At 42.2% G+C, this 18,888-nt stretch overlaps 1 protein-coding gene across 2 annotated transcripts in view; it reads right to left on the reverse strand.

The window, feature by feature from the left end:
• LOC138947268 (Golgi-associated RAB2B interactor protein 3-like) overlaps window positions 1–14,561 on the reverse strand; it is a 23,933-nt gene extending 9,372 nt beyond the window's left edge. For both annotated transcript variants that reach the window (XM_070318710.1, XM_070318709.1), the window contains exon 1: window positions 14,468–14,561. The gene's annotated coding sequence lies outside the window, so the exon portion shown is untranslated. The remainder of the gene's footprint in view (window positions 1–14,467) is intronic.
• Window positions 14,562–18,888: the final 4,327 nt, after the last annotated feature.

Below are 18,888 nucleotides of genomic sequence, written 5' to 3' on the forward strand. Positions count from 1 at the left end.
TTCGTGAAAGTTGAGGCGGCACTGTCACGCCCTCATTTTTCAACCAAATTGGTTGAAATTTTGGTCAAGTACTCTTCGACGAAGCCCGGGGTTCGGTATTGCATTTCAGCGTGGAGGCTTAAAAATTAATTAATGACTTTGGTCATTAAAAATCTGAAAATTGTAAAAAAAAATAAAAATTTATAAAACGATCCCAATTTACGTTTATCTTATTCTCCATCATTTGCTGATTCCAAAAACATATAAATATGTTATATTCGGATTAAAAACAAGCTCTGAAAATTAAATATATAAAAATTATTATCAAAATTTTTTTTTCGAAATCAATTTAAAAACACTTTCATCTTATTCCTTGTCGGTTCCTGATTCCAAAAATATATAGATATGATATGTTTGGATTAAAAACACGCTCAGAAAGCGTAACCACTACCCCGCTCTTCTTGTCAATTTCACTGCCTATGCCGTGAGCGGTGGACCACGAGTATACGGTCTTGCTGCGTTGCATTGCGTTCAGTTTCATTCTGTGAGTTCGACAGCTACTTGACTAAATATTGAGGGCCCCAAAGGGTTTAAAATCGTGATCGTGATTGGCGTTTTTCGACCTTTCTGTGACCGTGATTGCCGAAATTTCCATTTCTGTGATCGTGATGGGACTTTGTCCGTGATCCGTGATGACAAAAAAATCAAGTCTCGTGATCGTGATCGTCATTTGTTTTCGTGATCGTGATGGGCATTATTGCAAAGCATTTTATTTTCAACGTACATTTTTCACAGCTGTATCACTCTATGATCCTCTATTCGCCAAGGAGCCAATCCCAATTGAAGGGAAGCAACAACACATTCAGAAATATGATTTTGACAGCGATTGCTTCCCTTTAAGAAAACCAATCACACAAAAAAAGAGATCCAATCAGAAGGCAAATTGCAAAAGTCTGCCAAACTTCATCCAATGGAAGGGCTTCGTGCAAAAGTTTTGAGTGCATTCAGTCAAATTCGAATTCGAAGATCAAAAAAGGCGTGCAGCGGTACTGTCATCGAACTTCTGTTATATTTTGTGGATTCAAGCCAGACCAAAGCAGGCGGCGAGAATGCCTTCCTTGGTGGAAAGGTCAGGCTACGGGTCGGTCTTTCCGAAGACGAAATATCAAGGTATGTTGATCTATGTTGCTCCATGACTGTTCTGAATGTAGGCAAAGATCTTGAAATTTGTTCAAGATCTTTGAGTTTGAGTGAGATCATTGACATTGTCGACATTGCCACGTCCGGCTGTCACTCGCTCAGTGTGACCTCGACTGGCTCGAGATCGAGTCTGCGTGTAGCCAAAACCGAAACTATAAATGTGTTTTTCATCCCAGCAACGTGGACACGCTTGGCATAGATTCTAATTGTCGCTTCTTTGCATTAAGCTTGGATTTATTTTAGCGCCTGTAAACTTTAATATCAACAATGTGTTAATTTCAGAAACAATGGCGGGGAGACGTGCCAGTTTGGGTCACTTGATCCTCATGTCAAAGACGATCAAAGTCATGTTCGTTGGGGATTTTGTCAGGCATGCTACTTTTCCGGTAATTGCCGGAAATCCGATAAAGCCGTTTTCAAAATCCAGTAAAGTCAAATTTATTCCGGTGAAGTTGAAACATTTCCGCAAAAACGATCCGTGTGAATATCGCGCAACGCGACCGGGCGCCGGTCTCAATGAAGCCAGCGCACAGTAGTGTTGTTTTCACCAGTTTGGAGGTGTGTTGAATGGTGGTGGGGGGAGGCTAAAATGGGATTTTTAACAAGATCACAACACTATTACAGCCTTGAAAATGATGCCCAGAATGCACCAGATTGCACAGATTTTAACCGTTTTTTGAAAAAAAATCCGGGGGGGGGGGGCATGCCCCCGGACCCCCCTAGTTGGCTCGCCTGCTTCGCAGGCTCAGGCTTGTGACTTCGAGTTCGAGTTCGAGTTCGAGAGAGAAAACAATGAAAACAACATTCTTGTTACTGATTACAAATCATATTTATTTCTATGTGTGTATGAAAGAGAATTAAAAAAATAAATAAATAAAAAAGTGCAACAGTTCTCACTTTGTGTAGTTGAATAAACAATAGATCCTGAGGAGCGTGTGGTTGTGTTTACTTTGACACGTGTTTTCTGTACATGCAACTTTTACCGTGACCGTGATTTGCCACTGGTGTTCGTGATCGTGAAAACAAAAATCAAGGTAACTGTGATCGTGAAAGCTAAAATTTCCCTTCCCGTGATCGTGATGATACCCCCCCTTTGGGGCCCTCAATATTGTATTTTCGCCTTACGCGACTTGTTACATTTAGTCAAGTTTGACTAAATGTTTTAACGTAGAGGGGGGAATCGAGACGTGTGTGTGTGTGTGTGTGTGTGTGTGTGTGTGTGTGTGTGTGTGTGTGTGTGTGTGTGTGTGTGTGTGTGTGTGTGTGTGTGTGTGTGTGTGTGTGTGTAGAGCGATTCAGAGAAAACTACTAGACCGCTCTTCATCAAACTTGACATGAGAGATCCTGAATATGGTATCTTCAGACATTTTTTTTCGTTTTTTTTTTTATAAACGGCAGAAATTAATATGTAAGCGCCTAGGGCTATATCTAGATTAGGCGCATAAAAATGACCACAATAATAATAATAATGACGTCATATCCGGCTTTTCGTGAAAGTTGAGGCGGCACTGTCACGCTCTCATTTTTCAACCAAATTGGTTGAAATTTTGGTCAAGTAATCTTCGACAAAGCCCGGACTTTGGTATTGCATTTCAGCTTGAAGGCTTAAAAGTTAATTAATGAGTTTGCTCATTAAAGTTGTCATTAAAATCGATTTTTCGCAAACAGATTTAAAATTGATTGCATCGTATTTTTCATCACATTCTGAATCTAAAAATATATACATATGTCATGTTTACTCTTAAAATGTGATCACAATTAACGAAAATAGATTAATTAATCTTACGATTAAACTTTAAGAAATCGATCCAAAAAAGATTTCATCTTATTCTTTATCATTTCCTGATTCCAAAAACATATAGATATGATAGGTTGTATTCAAAACAAGCTCATAAAGTTAACAAGAATACAGAAAAGCGCGCTTTCCTGCTTAGCACAATACGCTACCGCGCTAATCTGGCGTGTCAATATCACTACGTTTTTCACGTGGGAGGTGAGCGATTTCCTTCACGCGGGGATTGACGAAGCTGTACTGTCTTGGTGAAAAAATACAGTGCGTTCAGTTTCATCCCGTGAGTTCGACAGCTTGACTAAATGTAGTAATTTCGCCTTACGCGACTTGTTCTTTTTGTAATCCATTGTCCATTCATCTGAGGCAAAGAACAACGATTCAGTGATTTTTGACAAAAGAAAACCAGGTTAAAACGTTTAGTCCAAATTGACTGAATGTAAAAAGCAGAGCAGCTCAAGCTACCTCACGATATTGGATAATCATATTGGTGAAGGGAATGTAGGCCGGGTTCGCTGATTTCTTGCTTGTTTGCTGATTTGCGTGGTTTGGTGGTCGTTGATTGGCCGGTTTGTTTGGGTGGGTGGTAAATAAGGTGGGTGGGTTGCCTGCTAGTCAGCTATTTTACTATTCCTTCCTCACTGGGATAGGTAGCTGACTAATTTTCTAGATCAAATACGAGCTTCAACGCTAAACAGGAGCGTAAAATCATCACTTATTATCATATAGGGGAGGGAGGGGTAGGGTGGGACATGGGGCAGGGTGGAACAGGCTCATTTTAGTGATGATGCGATGCTTTATCCGGGACTTTTGTTTTCCCGCCAAGCTGTGATTTCCCAGACCAGTGTCTGGCGCCAAAGTCCTGCAGACAGTCGTGTTTGGTTTTGATGAGGCAGAAAATATTATCCAGATTCCAACCGTAAGTAAATTTTTAGCTCTTTAATAGGCGCAAGCTTTGTATCATTTGTTTTGACTTTACAAGAATGAAACTTGACACCTGCAGAGAGAAATTATTCAGGCATATTATGCTGCCGGATGCTACTTTCAATACTCTGTGTTTTCTTGACAATTTTAGATTTAATTGCACTGATCCACTGAGGGGCAGGGTGGGACGGGGCAGGGTGGAACAGTCCAAGCCTGCCCCTTCAGTGTTCCACCCTGCCCCTTGGGTGTCCCACCCTACCCCTGGGGTGTTTCACCTGCCCCTCTCCGTAAATTTCTCCCAGTCTATAAACAATGAATAATATATTGTTTGTTTTACATGCATATCACTTATTTTATCAATATTTTTTTCAGTTGAAACTTTTATAATTATTATTTTTCTTTTTTCTTTTTCGGTATTGTTCTTGTTTGTCTAAAATCACTATTTGCAAAGGATGTGAAATTGAAATACATAAATAAATCAATAGATAAATAAGTAAACAAATAAGTAAATGTTTCCTTTTATTTTCTTTCCACTTTCAGATGGTGAGAACATACAAAAGAAAGTCAGACCGGACAGAAAGATCTACTGAGAATGTCCAGCAACTCCACAAAGCAGTGATGGCTGTCAGAAAAGGCCAGTCTTTCCGACAAGTCGCTGAAGAATTTGGAATTAAAAAATCCTCTTTGAGGCGAGCAGTGAGGAAAGATGGCGAAGGAAAGAAGCTGGCCTCATATAGTGAGATGTCCCAGTCAAGGCTGATTTTCACCATTGAAGAGGAAGTTGAGTTAGTTCAGTACTTACTGACCGCATCACGCATTGGATTTCCTCTGGACACTGCGACTGTAAAGTCATTAGCTTACACCCTAGCCATTCGAAATGGGAATCGTGTTCCAGACAACTGGGAGAAAAACAAACAAGCCGGAAAAGACTGGATGACAGCATTCAAGAGTCGCCATCGTCAGCTCAGCATCAGAACCCCTGAGGCGACCAGCATTGCAAGAGCAACTGCATTCAATAAGCACAATGTTGGTACCTTCTTTGAGAAATTGAGGCGGCTGTACCAAGAACACACCCTAACGCCTGAAAGAATCTACAATGTAGATAAAACGGCACTAACCACCTCCCAGAGGCCTCAGAAAGTGGTTGCTGAGGCTGGTGTCAAGCAGGTCGCACAACTGGTCTCGCATGAGCGTGGAGAGACAGTTACGATGCTGGGCAATGCCTGCCACCCTGTCTCGTGTTCCCAAGAAAGAACTTCAAGAACCATATGCTCTTCGGTGCACCACCAGGCACCCAAGGCTTTTGTAACCCAGGCGGGTGGATGACGCAGGAAATCTTCGTGCAGTGCCTCCACCATATTCAGAAACATCTTCGATGCACGGTGGAGAAAAAAGTCTTTGTCATTCTAGACAATCATGTATCCCACATCTCAGTGGAAGCAGTTGACTACTGCAGAGACAACGGCATTGTGCTGTTGAGTCTCCCTCCCCACTGTAGTCACAGGCTCCAACCGTTGAACAAGACCGTCTTTAGCCCGCTGAAGAGGCAGTATAACGCAGCGATCACCTCATGGATACACAACAACCCTGGAAAACGTCAGACGATCCACGACGTCGCAGGAATCCTTGGCGCCGTGCCTTCACAATTCAGAACATCACCAGTGGTTTCAAGTCCACGGGCATCTGCCCACTGGATACCGAAGTCTTTTCAGAAACCGACTTCTACCAAAGCTACATCAGCGACAAACCCTGTCAACAATCAACCACTCCCATTGAAACTTCAACACAAGCCGCCCAAAACGCTGCTGTTGACGGTCGACCTGATCCAAGCGCTGCTGACTGTCCACCTGATCCAAGCGCATCTCGTTCCCCTGACTCTATTCTGATCTGCTCACCTGGAGTTATACCCAAAGGCTACCCAGCAGAGGAAGCGTACCGGTCAAGCGCTTGGCAGAAGCCGAGTGTTGCCAGACACACCACAAAAAGCAGAGATGGAAGCGAAAAAGAAAAAGGTGGCCAAGAATCCTCGAGCTGTGCCCAAGAAACCTCGAGCTGTGGCCAAGAAAGCCAGAGCTTCAAAGAAGCGTTTGTTCAGTGAGGACAGGCGGTAGACTCTACAGGGATCTTATCACCAATCATCAGAAATCTTCAATGTCAATGAAGACTCACGAGGGCGTTGTTTTAGCTGGTACAAGGTTCTTAACTTCACACACAAATTCATATGTCCCACCCTGCCCCGTCATGTTCCACCCTGCCCCAAGCAATGTCCCATCCTGCCCCGTCATGTTCCACCCTGCCCCACATTTGTTTGCGTTTTTAACTGCGAATTCTCCTGAGTCGGTTGAATAAATCTATTTTTTGTTTTCTTTGTTTTGTGGCAAATTCAATAAAGTTTCTGATGACACCAGTTTTGTGTTTTTGTCTTAAGTATTGAATGAGATATTCCAATAAAGGATTTTTTTGTCCCACCCTACCCCTCCCTCCCCTACTGTACACACAAGTCAGGGCAGTTATTCAAATACTACAGCATCAAACATCAAGGGAAACAACTCTACCCCGAATGAACTCTTCAACCACCAGTTGAAGGAGGAGGAACCAAAATCGAAACGCACCACAAACCAAACCACCAAAATGATGGAGCGTACACCTGCAATCAGGGGAGGCAATTACGAACAGTGTCGGCGGGTGCACAATGAGTCAGGCACAAGGGGATGGACGGAGTTGTAACTTATACATGCATTGCGTTGGTCCAGCGCGCTCGACGAACGAGTAACGAATATTGACGCACATCGAACAACGCACTGGCCAAAATTGCGATTTTGTCAGTGCGCTGAGCGTGCGTCGTGTATGTGTGGCTCGCGCATAACATATTTATACACAAACGTTATCTTACATTGATGATTACGCAGACACACAGACAAACACAAAGCCACGCATATCTCGCTGGATATGTTAAAAGCTAGATCAATTGCAAATGGAGGACAAATCTAAATATCTATAGCTCAACATGATATTGAGTGTAATGAATGTACCAAAGCCAAGGAATATTGCACATGGTCGAAATAAATCTTGTCTTATGAATAACCCCTGTCGGCAAATGCACCTTATACTGGACACGCACACACAGTATGATATCTTCTTCTTCTTCGCATTCATGGGCTGAAACTGCCACGTACACTCGTGTTTTATGCACGACTGGAGCCCAATGCATGGCCCCTTCATAGGAGCCTAATTTGATGACGTCACGGAAATAAAGTCGGTGGACTCCATAAAGTCTCGTATTTCTAATGCATAGACCGCGCATAGAGCCTGGAGTTTTACGTTTTTATGTGGATAATCGTTTTAACCCCACCATTTAGGCAGCCATACGCCGCATTCGGGATGTGTGTGCTTGGTATATTTGTGTTTGTATAACCCATCGAACTCTATGCATGTATATAAGTTACAGCTCCTACAAAATTAGAAGAAGTAACCGTGACGTTATTCAGAAATTGGTCAATAGGCTAGGGACACTAAAAACCTGCGTCTGGTGGAGGAAAAAAGTAAAACCTTTATTCAGAAAATCAACGCAAAAATGAGCTGTCTCTTAAAAGGTTATGTTGGCAATTTATGCGTGAAGCAAGTTATTGCCTTTTGTTGACTTAACATTCTTCGTTCACTTTCTCGTAATGCGGGAATTCCCGACAGGCTGATAACTGACTCAACACAGCTCTTCTTTCAGACTGATTTTGCTTCGAGCCCTTCACCCAGAACACGATTCCATGAGAATGTTACGTGAAGCGTAAAAGGCATGCAATTAGCATTGTGTAATGACACAACTACTTCGCTTTAATATAGCTATACACGCACGTAAGCTCACATTCATGATTATGCATACATACTTACAAACACAAAGCAACGTAAATATACGTAGGCTATGTTATCACGGTAGTGTCTGGTAATCTGCTAACAAATATCTGGTAAAATGGGTCGAAATAATCATTTCTGCGTTTTCTCTTCTTTTAGAAGTCACTTCAAATACTCCGAAAATACGAATGATTAATATCAAGCCTACCGACAAACAGCGACATTTTCGGGTTTCATTACATTTTCATGTTCAGAAATATTCTCAAGCAATGGGCACTCCCGGGGATTCCCCTTTAACGCGCTCTTCCTGCAACTGACACGACCCACAGTGATACCGTGGCCAGAAATACACTATGACACAGACACTGACGCACAGACAGAGACACAGACGCACAGACAGACAGCCATACATATACCACGACCCTCGTCTCGATTCCCCGTCTATGTTAAAACATTTAGCCAAACTTGACTAAATGTAAAAATGAGCGTGCACAGATTCAGAAAAATCCAAATATCATGCATAAATAAAACAGTCAAACTATGCATGTTATTCAAATCCTGGTCGCACTTATCAATGAAAATCGGTGAGCTTCACGAGTTCGTTTTCTGCGTTTGAAAAAGTCCCAATACCACTCACATGCACAATATTTGGTAATACTTAATGTAAAATGCTATATTTCAGATAAATATATTGCAGAACACTGGGGTGATAATCATGTTAGCTTTTTTATGTGTCAAGATTTGATTTTAAGTCTTATTGTGGGTAGTTTCGATATTTTTTGTGTGTGTTTTTGTTAATTAATAGGTATGGGTTGTTCTCTGGAGTTGGGTACCACAGAGGGTCATTGGATTGAAATAATAAGATAGACAGTTTTGTTCGTTACTACGCGCTTCTGTATGTGTGTCTGAATGTTGCTTGATGACGTTAAAGCTATTAAACAATATTGTCACTAAAAAATACAGTTTTGTGTCCCGTAATTCGGGCGAATACGTCAAATCAAGAGGCCACAATGGCGGGTAATATGTGGCATGTTCTTGGATGAAGCAATAACTCGGTTGTACGGAATGAAAGAAATACAAAAAGGCCCATGAGCAGTTTATACCTTATTTATCATAAATGCATGTATTTTTAGTAGAATAAGTACCGTTTGCAGAAGATCAACACAATCTTAACTATCAGCCATAGTTGTATGTGGTCAACTTCGTAACGTGTCGTTTCACAACAGGCCGAACTTCATTTGCACAACAAAGACCCACTTATCACTAACGCACGACTCTTTTTGGCTGTCACTACTTTAGCACATAATAAAGCAAATAACGTCCACAGATTTTAAAGCCTGTCCATTAAAAACTGTCAGAGCATTTGGTTTCCCCTTTTTCCTGTTGCGATGTAATCGTCGTTTGTCGTGTTATTTCAATCAAAATGATTTAGTAGCGAACTTCTTTTGTACTAAACTACACAGCATTCTTGGGGAAGGATATATATGCACCCGTTGTACCGCTGCGTGGTAACGTCGCCACTAGCAGACGGTTTGAAGTTTCGTTTCTCATCTGCTCGCTCATGTTACGAAGTTATTTCGACCATTCTTTGCTGCGCTAATGGTAAGATTGTTTTCTCCATTTCACAAAATAGCTGTATCTATACATATAAATAGTGTCCTAAAGATCATATGAACACATTGTTGATGAATGTGAAGTTAGTTCAGTTTTGTTACTAATATGTCACAGTTTGGTACCCAGCTTCAGAGAACAACCCGTATACATTAGTGCAATTCCCAAACTGGTACTATAGGTGATGTGGGCACAATATGTGTGTGTTTCACACACGCACTTACTCATATCAAATATGGAAACAAGATTATTTCTGCAAGAGCAATAAGCTGAGTCTGTCTGTCTCTCGCTGTCTCTCTGTCTCTGTCTGTCTGTCTGTCTGTCTGTCTCTGTCTCTCTGTCTCTGTCTCTGTCTCTCTATCTCTCTCTCCCTCTCTCTCACTTTTATAATTGTAAGCTCAGACATGCGCCTCCGCATGCAAGCACGCACGCACGCATGTACGCTCACACGCACTGCACACACACACACACACACACACACACACACACACACACACACACGCGCGCGCGCGCACGCGCACACACGGCAGACATAGGGTGACAGACAGTTAGACAGACAAACAGTCAGACACTGAGACAGACAGACAGACAGACAGACCAAGATACAGACAGACAGACAGACAGACAGGTAGACAGAGAGACAGATAGACAAACAGACAGACAGACAGACAGACAGACAGACAGACAGACAGGCGGATAGACAGAACAGACAACAGACCAACCTGTGATTCTGGAGTACGCGCTGAATCTCACGAACCCGCCCGTCTCTGAAGCTGCCAAGTCGCAGACTGCAGGCTTGGGACACTAAAAAAACAGGGTCTGGTGGAGAGAAAAAAGTAAAACCTTTATTCAGAAAATCAACGCAAAAATGAGCTGTCTCCCAAAAGGTTATTTTGGCAACAGATGGTTGTCGCAAGTTATTGCCTTTACATTCTTCGTTCACTTTCTCGCAATGCGGGAATTCCCGACAGGCTGATAACTGACTCAACACAGCTCTTCTTTCAAATTTTGCTTCGAGCCCTTCACCCAGAACACGATTTCACGAGAATTTCACAGACACGTCACGTAAATAGCATTTGTGATGACACAACTACGAGGTGGGCTCATTATATTTTGCAACCTAGGCAAACTAATGAAGTCACTACTTTGCTCTTTTTACATTTAGTCAAGTTTTGACTAAATGTTTTAACGTAGAGGGGGGAATCGAGACGAGGGTGTGGTGTATGTGTGTGTGTCTGTGCGTGCGTGTGTGTGTGTGTGTGTGTGTGTGTGTGTGTGTAGAGCGATTCAGACCAAACTACTGGACCGATCTTTATAAAATTTGACATGAGAGTTCCTGGGTATGATATCCCCATACGTTTTTTTCATATTTTTGATAAATGTCTTTGATGACGTCATATCCGGCTTTTCGTGAAAGTTGAGGCGGCACTGTCACGCCCTCATTTTTCAACCAAATTGGTTAAAATTTTGGTCAAGTAATGTTCGACAAAGCCCGGACTTCGGTATTGCATTTCAGCTTGGTGGCTTAAAAATTAATTAATGACTTTGGTCATTAAAAATCTGAAAATTGTAAAAAATATATTTTTTTTATAAAACTATCCAAATTTACGTTCATCTTATTTTCCATCGTTTGCTGATTCCAAAAACATATAAATATGTTATATTTGGATTAAAAACAAGCTCTGAAAATTAAATATATAACAAGAGGCGAAGCCTTCAAGGCTCACGTAAGAAATCGACAAACAGTAACACAAACTCAATCACTCCGTCACACATACACACACACACACACACACACACACACACACACACACACACACACACACACACACACACACACACACACACACACACACACACACACACACACACACACACACAGTAAGCATAGGTGAAACTGTGCAAGAAAGCGAGACCCTGGATCTGCCAATTAGTCTCGGCCCGCTCACAATAACAATGACCGAGACTTTCAGTAATTCCTTTGCGTGACGTCTAACCCTCTTACGTCATAATGTGACGTCTTCAAATAGTTTCTATCACACACGTCAAACACTTTTGACCGAGACGAAATGCGAGCTTTATCCATAGACTCGGAAATGTTAAAGTTTCTATCACACACACACGCACGCACGCACGCACGCACGCACGCACGCACAGACAGACAAAGTTTATCATCGCATAGGCTACACTTACGTGAGCCAAAAATTATTATCAAAATTAAATTTTCGAAATCAATTTAAAAACACTTTCATCTTATTCCTTGTCGATTCCTGATTCCAAAAACATATAGATATGATATGTTTGGATTAAAAACACGCTCAGAAAGTTAAAACGAAGAGAGGTACAGAAAAGCGTGCTATCCTTCTAAGCGCAACTACTACCCCGCTCTTCTTGTCAATTTCACTGCCTTTGCCGTGAGCGGTGGACTGACGATGCTACGAGTATACGGTCTTGCTGCGTTGCATTGCGTTCCGTTTCACTCTGTGAGTTCGACAGCTACTTGACTAAATGTTGTATTTTCGCCTTACGCGACTTGTTTTTTTTATTGCATCTAAGACCAGTTTTTAGAAGACTTGTGACAACAAATATTACTTGATTCCGTGCAGGCCTTACACGAACATGTTACAAGACCGTTTGTAGTTTTGTCTGAGATAAACGATGGACAAGAATTCAACCTTTCATATATACCGCAGTACTTTGCCAAGTGGCACAGAATGATTCTATAATACCGACTAGATCAGTTTTATCAACATCATCATGATGACCAAACTCGGCAGTACTCTCCACATAGTTGACTTATTGCCAACTTTCAGCCAACTTTTGGCGGATAGAAGTAAGCATAGCTCCGAAGTTGCTGGGGCAAAATCGTCGAGAAGTTGGCTAGGCTATTAGAACACGGCGATTTATCAGCGATTCGAAAAATACAGTTCAGAGCCTTTCTACTTCGCGCTGATTTAGCAGCAACTTGGGGCAGACATTTATTACAGCGTTTCCCCGTCAAGTTGTTAGCTCTAGCAAACACACGCAAATGGTCATTGTCCAGCTTTATAAACTACGTACAACTACTTACAATAGTTCAGTTTTTGACTCCCATGTCACTGTTTGGTACCCAGCTCCTGAGAACAACCCGTATACATTAGTGCAATTCCCAAACTGGTACTACAGGTGATGTGGGCACAATATGTGTGTGTTTCACACACGCACTCACTCATATCAAATATGGAAACAAGATTAGTCTGCAAGACTGAGCAATAAGCTGAGTCTATCTGTCTCTCTCTGTCTCCCTGTTTCTGTCTGTCTGTCTGTCTACCGGTCTGTCTGGCTGTCTGTCTGTCTCTCTCTCTCTTTCTCTCTCTCTCTCTCACTTTTATAATTGTAAGCTCAGACATGCGCCTCCTGTCTGTCTGTCTGTCTGTCTGTCTGTCTGTCTCTCTCTCTCTCTCTCACTGTCTCACTCTCACTCTCACTTTTATAATTGTAAGCTCAGACATGCGCCTCCTGTCTGTCTGTCTGTCTGTCTGTCTGTCTGTCTGTCTCTCTCTCTCTCTCTCTCACTTTTATAATTGTAAGCTCAGACATGCGCCTCCTGTCTGTCTGTCTGTCTGTCTGTCTGTCTGTCTGTCTCTCTCTCTCTCTCTCTCTCTCTCTCTCTCTCTCTCTCTCTCTCTGATTCTCACTTTTTACATTTAGTCAAGTTATGACTAAATGTTTTAACATCGAGGGGGGAATCGAGACGAGGGTCGTGGTGTATGTGTGTGTGTATGTGTGTGTGTCTGTGTGTGTGTGTGTGTGTGCGTGCGTGTGTGTGCGTGCGTGTAGAGCGATTCAGACCAAACTACTGGGTCGATCTTTATGAAATTTGACATGAAAGTTCCTGGGTATGATATCCCCATACGTTTTTTTCATTTTTTTGATAAATGTCTTTGATGACGTCATATCCGGCTTTTCGTGAAAGTTGAGGCGGCACTGTCACGCCCTCATTTTTCAACCAAATTGGTTGAAATTTTGGTCAAGTATTGTTCGACGAAGCCCGGACTTCGGTATTGCATTTCAGCGTGGTGGCTTAAAAATTAATTAATGACTTTGGTCATTAAAAATCTGAAAATTGTAAAAAAAAAATATTTCTTTTATAAAACGATCCAAATTTACGTTTATCTTATTCTCCATCATTTGCTGATTCCAAAAACATATAAATATGTTATATTTGGATTAAAAAAAACTCTGAAAATTAAATATATAAAAATTATTATCAAAATTAAATTGTCGAAATCAATTTAAAAACACTTTCATCTTATTCCTTGTCGGTTCCTGATTCCAAAAACATATAGATATGATATGTTTGGATTAAAAACACGCTCAGAAAGTTAAAACGAAGAGAGGTACAGAAAAGCGTGCTATCGTTCTCAGCACAACTACTACCCCGCTCTTCTTGTCAATTTCACTGCCTTTGCCGTGAGCGGTGGACTGACGATGCTACGAGTATACGGTCTTGCTGCGTTGCATTGCGTTCAGTTTCATTCTGTGAGTTCGACAGCTACTTGACTAAATGTTGTATTTTCGCCTTACGCGACTTGTATAATTGTAAGCTCAGACATGCGCCTCCGCATGCAAGCACGCACGCACGCATGTACGCTCACACGCACTACACACACACACACACTCACACACACACACACACACACACGCACGCACGCACACACACACACACACACACACACATACACACATACACACGCGCGCGCACGCACACACGGCAGACACAGGGTGACAGACAGTTAGACAGGGCAAACAGACAGACAGACAGACCAAGATACAGACACACAGACACACAGGCAGGTAGACAGACAGGCAGGTAGACAGACAGGCAGGTAGACAGACAGGTCGACAGACAGGTCGACAGACAGACAGACAGGCAGGTAGACAGACAGACAGACAGACAGACAGATGGACAGACAGACAGGTAGACAGACCGACAGACCGACAGACAGGCAGGTAGACAGACCGACAGACCGACAGACAGACAGACAGACAGACAGACAGGCAGACAGACAGACAAACAGGCAGACAGCCAGACAGACAGACAGACAGGCGGATAGACAGAACAGACAACAGACCAACCTGTGATTCTAGAGTACGCGCTGAATCTCACGAACCCGCCCGTCTCTGAAGCTGCCAAGTCGCAGACTGCAGGCTTGGGACACTAAAAAAACAGGGTCTGGTGGAGAGAAAAAAGTAAAACCTTTATTCAGAAAATCAACGCAAAAATGAGCTGTCTCCCAAAAGGTTATGTTGGCAACAGATGGTTGTCGCAAGTTATTGCCTTTACATTCTTCGTTCACTTTCTCGCAATGCGGGAATTCCCGACAGGCTGATAACTGACTCAACACAGCTCTTCTTTCAGATTTTGCTTCGAGCCCTTCACCCAGAACACGATTTCACGAGAATGTCAATAGAGTGACAGACACGTAAATAGCATTTGTGATGACACAACTACGAGGGGGGCTCATTATATTTTGCAACCTAGGCAAACTAATGAAGGCACTACTTTGCTTTTTTTTTTATTGCATGTAAGACCAGTTTTCAGACTTGTGACAACAAATATTACTTGATTCCGTGCAGGCCTTACACGAACCATAGATGTGTCAAAACACATCTATGCACGAACAGACCGTTTGTAGTTTTGTCTGAGATAAACGGTGGACAAGAATTCAACCTTTCATATTTACCGCAGTACTTTGCCAAGTGGCACAGATTCTATATTACCGACTAGATCAGTTTTATCAACATCATCATGATGACCAAACTCGGCAGTACTCTCCACATGATCGACTTATTGCCAACTTTTTGCTCCGAAGTTGCTGGGGCAAAATAGTCGAGAAGTTGGCTATTAGAACACGGCGATTTATCAGCGATTCGAAAATACAGTTCAGAGCCTTTCTACTTCGCGCTGATTTAGCAGCAACTTGGGGCAGACATTTATTACAGCGCCTCCCCGTCAAGTTGTTAGCTCTAGCAAACACACGCAAATGGTCATTGTCCAGCTTTATAAACTACGTACAACTACTTACAACCGTTCTCCTACAAAATTAGAAGAAATACATCGTGACGTTATTCAGCAATTAGTCGATTTACTAGTCAATGGAGTAAACGAGAGAGCGAGAGAGAGAGAGAGAGAGAGAGAGAGAGAGAGAGAGAGAGAGAGAGAGAGAGAGAGAGAGAGAGAGAGAGAGAGAGAGAGAGAGAGAAAGAGAAAGAGAGAGCGAAAGAGCGAAAGAGATAGAGAGACAGAGACAGAGATACAGACAAACAGACAGACAGACAGACAGACAGACAAACGGACAGACAGACAGACAGACAGACAGACTTTTGCTATGATTTCTTCAACAAAGACAGATCTAATTGAAAATGAGACACCAGTCTTTGTCTCTATTAACCTCTCTCTCTCTCTCTCTCTCTCTCTCTCTCTCTCTCTCTCTCTCTCTCTCTCTCTCTCTCTCTCTCTCTCTCTCTCTCTCTCTCTCTCTCTCTCTCTCTCTCTCTCTCTCTCTCTCTCTCCCTCTCTCTCTCTCTCCCTCTCTCTCTCTCTCAGTCTCTCAGTCTCTCTCTCTCTCTCTCTCTCTCTCTCTCTCTCTCTCTCTCTCTCTCTCTCTCTCTCTCTCTCTCTCGCTCTCTCGTTTACTCCATTGACTAGTAAATCGACTAATTGCTGAATAACGTCACGATGTATTTCTTCTAATTTTGTAGGAGAACGGTTGTAAGTAGTTGTACGTAGTTTATAAAGCTGGACAATGACCATTTGCGTGTGTTTGCTAGAGCTAACAACTTGACGGGGAAACGCTGTAATAAATGTCTGCCCCAAGTTGCTGCTAAATCAGCGCGAAGTAGAAAGGCTCTGAACTGTATTTTCGAATCGCTGATAAATCGCCGTGTTCTAATAGCCAACTTCTCGACGATTTTGCCCCAGCAACTTCGGAGCCAAAAGTTGGCTGAAAGTTGGCAATAAGTCGGCGTGCAATGAATGAACTGACTAGTAAATCACGCAAAGCCCCAACCTGTATTAATTAATCTTATGCATGGTACAGTTAGCATTGCTCAAGTCCATCAACACCGTGTGCTTGGAGTTGTAATTGATGATGAACTTAACTGGCGCTCTCACATGGATACAGTTTATAAACGAGTTTCTGTGAACCTTTTCTTACATAACAAGCTCTGGTGCGTTGTTTCTGTGGATGCCCTCAAAATGTTTTTCCACGCACACTGTCGCTCTCACATTTGCTATGCATCTACTGTCTGGTGCAATGCCAGTGATGTTCATATAAATAAAATAAACACACGTCACAAGAGATGTGTAAAGTTATTAAACCGAGATCCCAATATGACTACTCAAGAAAAATACACTCAACTGAACATTCTTCCGCTACAACAGCAGTTCTTTTTAAATGCTAGTGTTTTCATGTTCAAAATGTACAACCATGAAACACCTTCATACATCCAAGACCTGTTTGAGCGTCCTCCTGGTAGAGCGAGGCTTTTGACCTACACGCTACAGCTCCCACGCATTGATTTGTATAAATCTAGTTTATCTTACTGGGGGTCGCTAGTGTGGAATCTACTTCCAATGTACTGTCAAACATGTCAAACCCTTTCGTCTTTTAAAACAAATGTTCGAAAATATCTTTGTCAAAAATAATTCTCTTCCTACACTTGAAAATCATAACTCTTACTGTATCACATCTTAATCATCATTTTATTAATCCATGAACCACGTTATTATAGCTAGTGTTTTTGTTAGTTTTAACCTGATTACAAATTATTAGTTAATTCGTTTGGCTGTTTAAGATATGTTATATAAATATATAAATGTAATGTATAATGTCATGTATGTCTAAAAGGGACAGGTTGGAAGATTAGGCATCGCCTAAAACCTTTATCCCTTTGTATTAAAGTTTTGAATCTGAATCTGAATCTGAATCTCTCTCTCTCTCTCTCTCTCTCTCTCTCTCTCTCTCTCTCTCTCTCTCTCTCTCTCTCTCTCTCTCTCAGATTGTAAGACTAGGCAACGCCTAAAATCTCCATCCTTCTGTAATAAAGTTCAATCAATCAATCAATCAATCTCTCTCTCTCTCTCTCTCTCTCTCTCTCTCTCTCTCTCTCTCTCTCTCTCTCTCTCTCTCTCTCTCTCTCTCTCTCTCTCTCTCTCTCTCTCTCTCCCCTTCGATCTCTCTTTCTCTCTCTGACTATCTGTCTGTCTGCCCACAGATATTTCCCGTCGCTCTCTGATGCGAAACACATCCGTGTTGAAATCAGTTCATTCGCTGGCAGAAATTATTTGCCAGAGAAATCGTCCCATGTTCTAATCGCTCCAAAAAGGCGTTCCGTTGTTTATATTGCATCCTACTTGCCACATTCTGGCTGTCAAGCCTCATCGCTGTTCTTCTTTATTTTCCTTGTTAAGTCATAGGGAAATTCCGATAGAAGCTGTTATTGACTTGTGCACGCACAGATGAAAGGTTTCACTTGACCCCCTTTCCGTAATCTGAGAACTGTTGCTCGTGACAACGTACTCTGGTTTTGTCAGAAATGTGCACTGAACTAAACACAGCGGAATATCCAGGCTTACATAACTATGACTAATGATAGTGTTACAAAAGGAGACAGGCGCTCCGCGCTCCTCAAAGCATGGATTAGTTTGACTGTCAACTATTATCGGTCACTTTCATCTTAAAAAGCCACAGTCCTTCCCCAGAAAACATGTAGGGGAAGGGCTCCTAATATGGACCACTTTTTGTTTCATGCTAATAACTAGCTTGTTTTCTTGCGAAGAAGTTTCATTTTGTGTTTGGTAGTCCTTCTCTCTTCGGTGAACCGTTAGGCCTAATTAGAGTGAAATAGCTTTGATAGACATTCAGCAAAAATCAAATACAGAAAAAATCACAAATGGTCCATATTAGGCGCCCAGGCACACAAAGTTGACTCTGAGAAATAAATCTCTCGCCGAACGTGGGGACGAACTCACGCTGACAGCGGCCAACTGGATACAAATCCAGCGCGCTACCGACTGAGCTACATCCCCGCCCTGCCTTTAATGTGATTAATATTGTCTACGACGGTCAAGCTGCAAAGGCCCTGAGCAACGATTTGGTTTTGGTTTTGGACAGGGATTGACCTTATTGGCCTTTAGGATTTAAACAGTCCCACCTACCGTGTCGACCACCTCTCGACCACGACCACCTGCTTATTATGACCGCACAAAGGACCCCCAACGAGGTTTATTTGCGAAGAGTCCACCTGTCAATGACGACCATTTTTAGTCGGCCCTTCGGGTGGTCGTTATGAATGAAGATAGCAATCCGACAGTGTGGATTAATGTTGTTTATAGACTGAAAATCCAAGACGAGTTCAGCCAGTATCGACGCCTGCTCGATACAGTACCATGTAGTTAGAGGTACTTTCGGGCCGTATAACCCCTACTTTGTTCCAACTAACGAACTGGTATGAATTATGAATGTATAAAATATGAGAATGGCACTGCAGTTTAT

Source organism: Littorina saxatilis, linkage group LG14 (genome assembly GCF_037325665.1).
Source record: "Littorina saxatilis isolate snail1 linkage group LG14, US_GU_Lsax_2.0, whole genome shotgun sequence".
NCBI lineage: Eukaryota > Metazoa > Mollusca > Gastropoda > Littorinimorpha > Littorinidae > Littorina > Littorina saxatilis.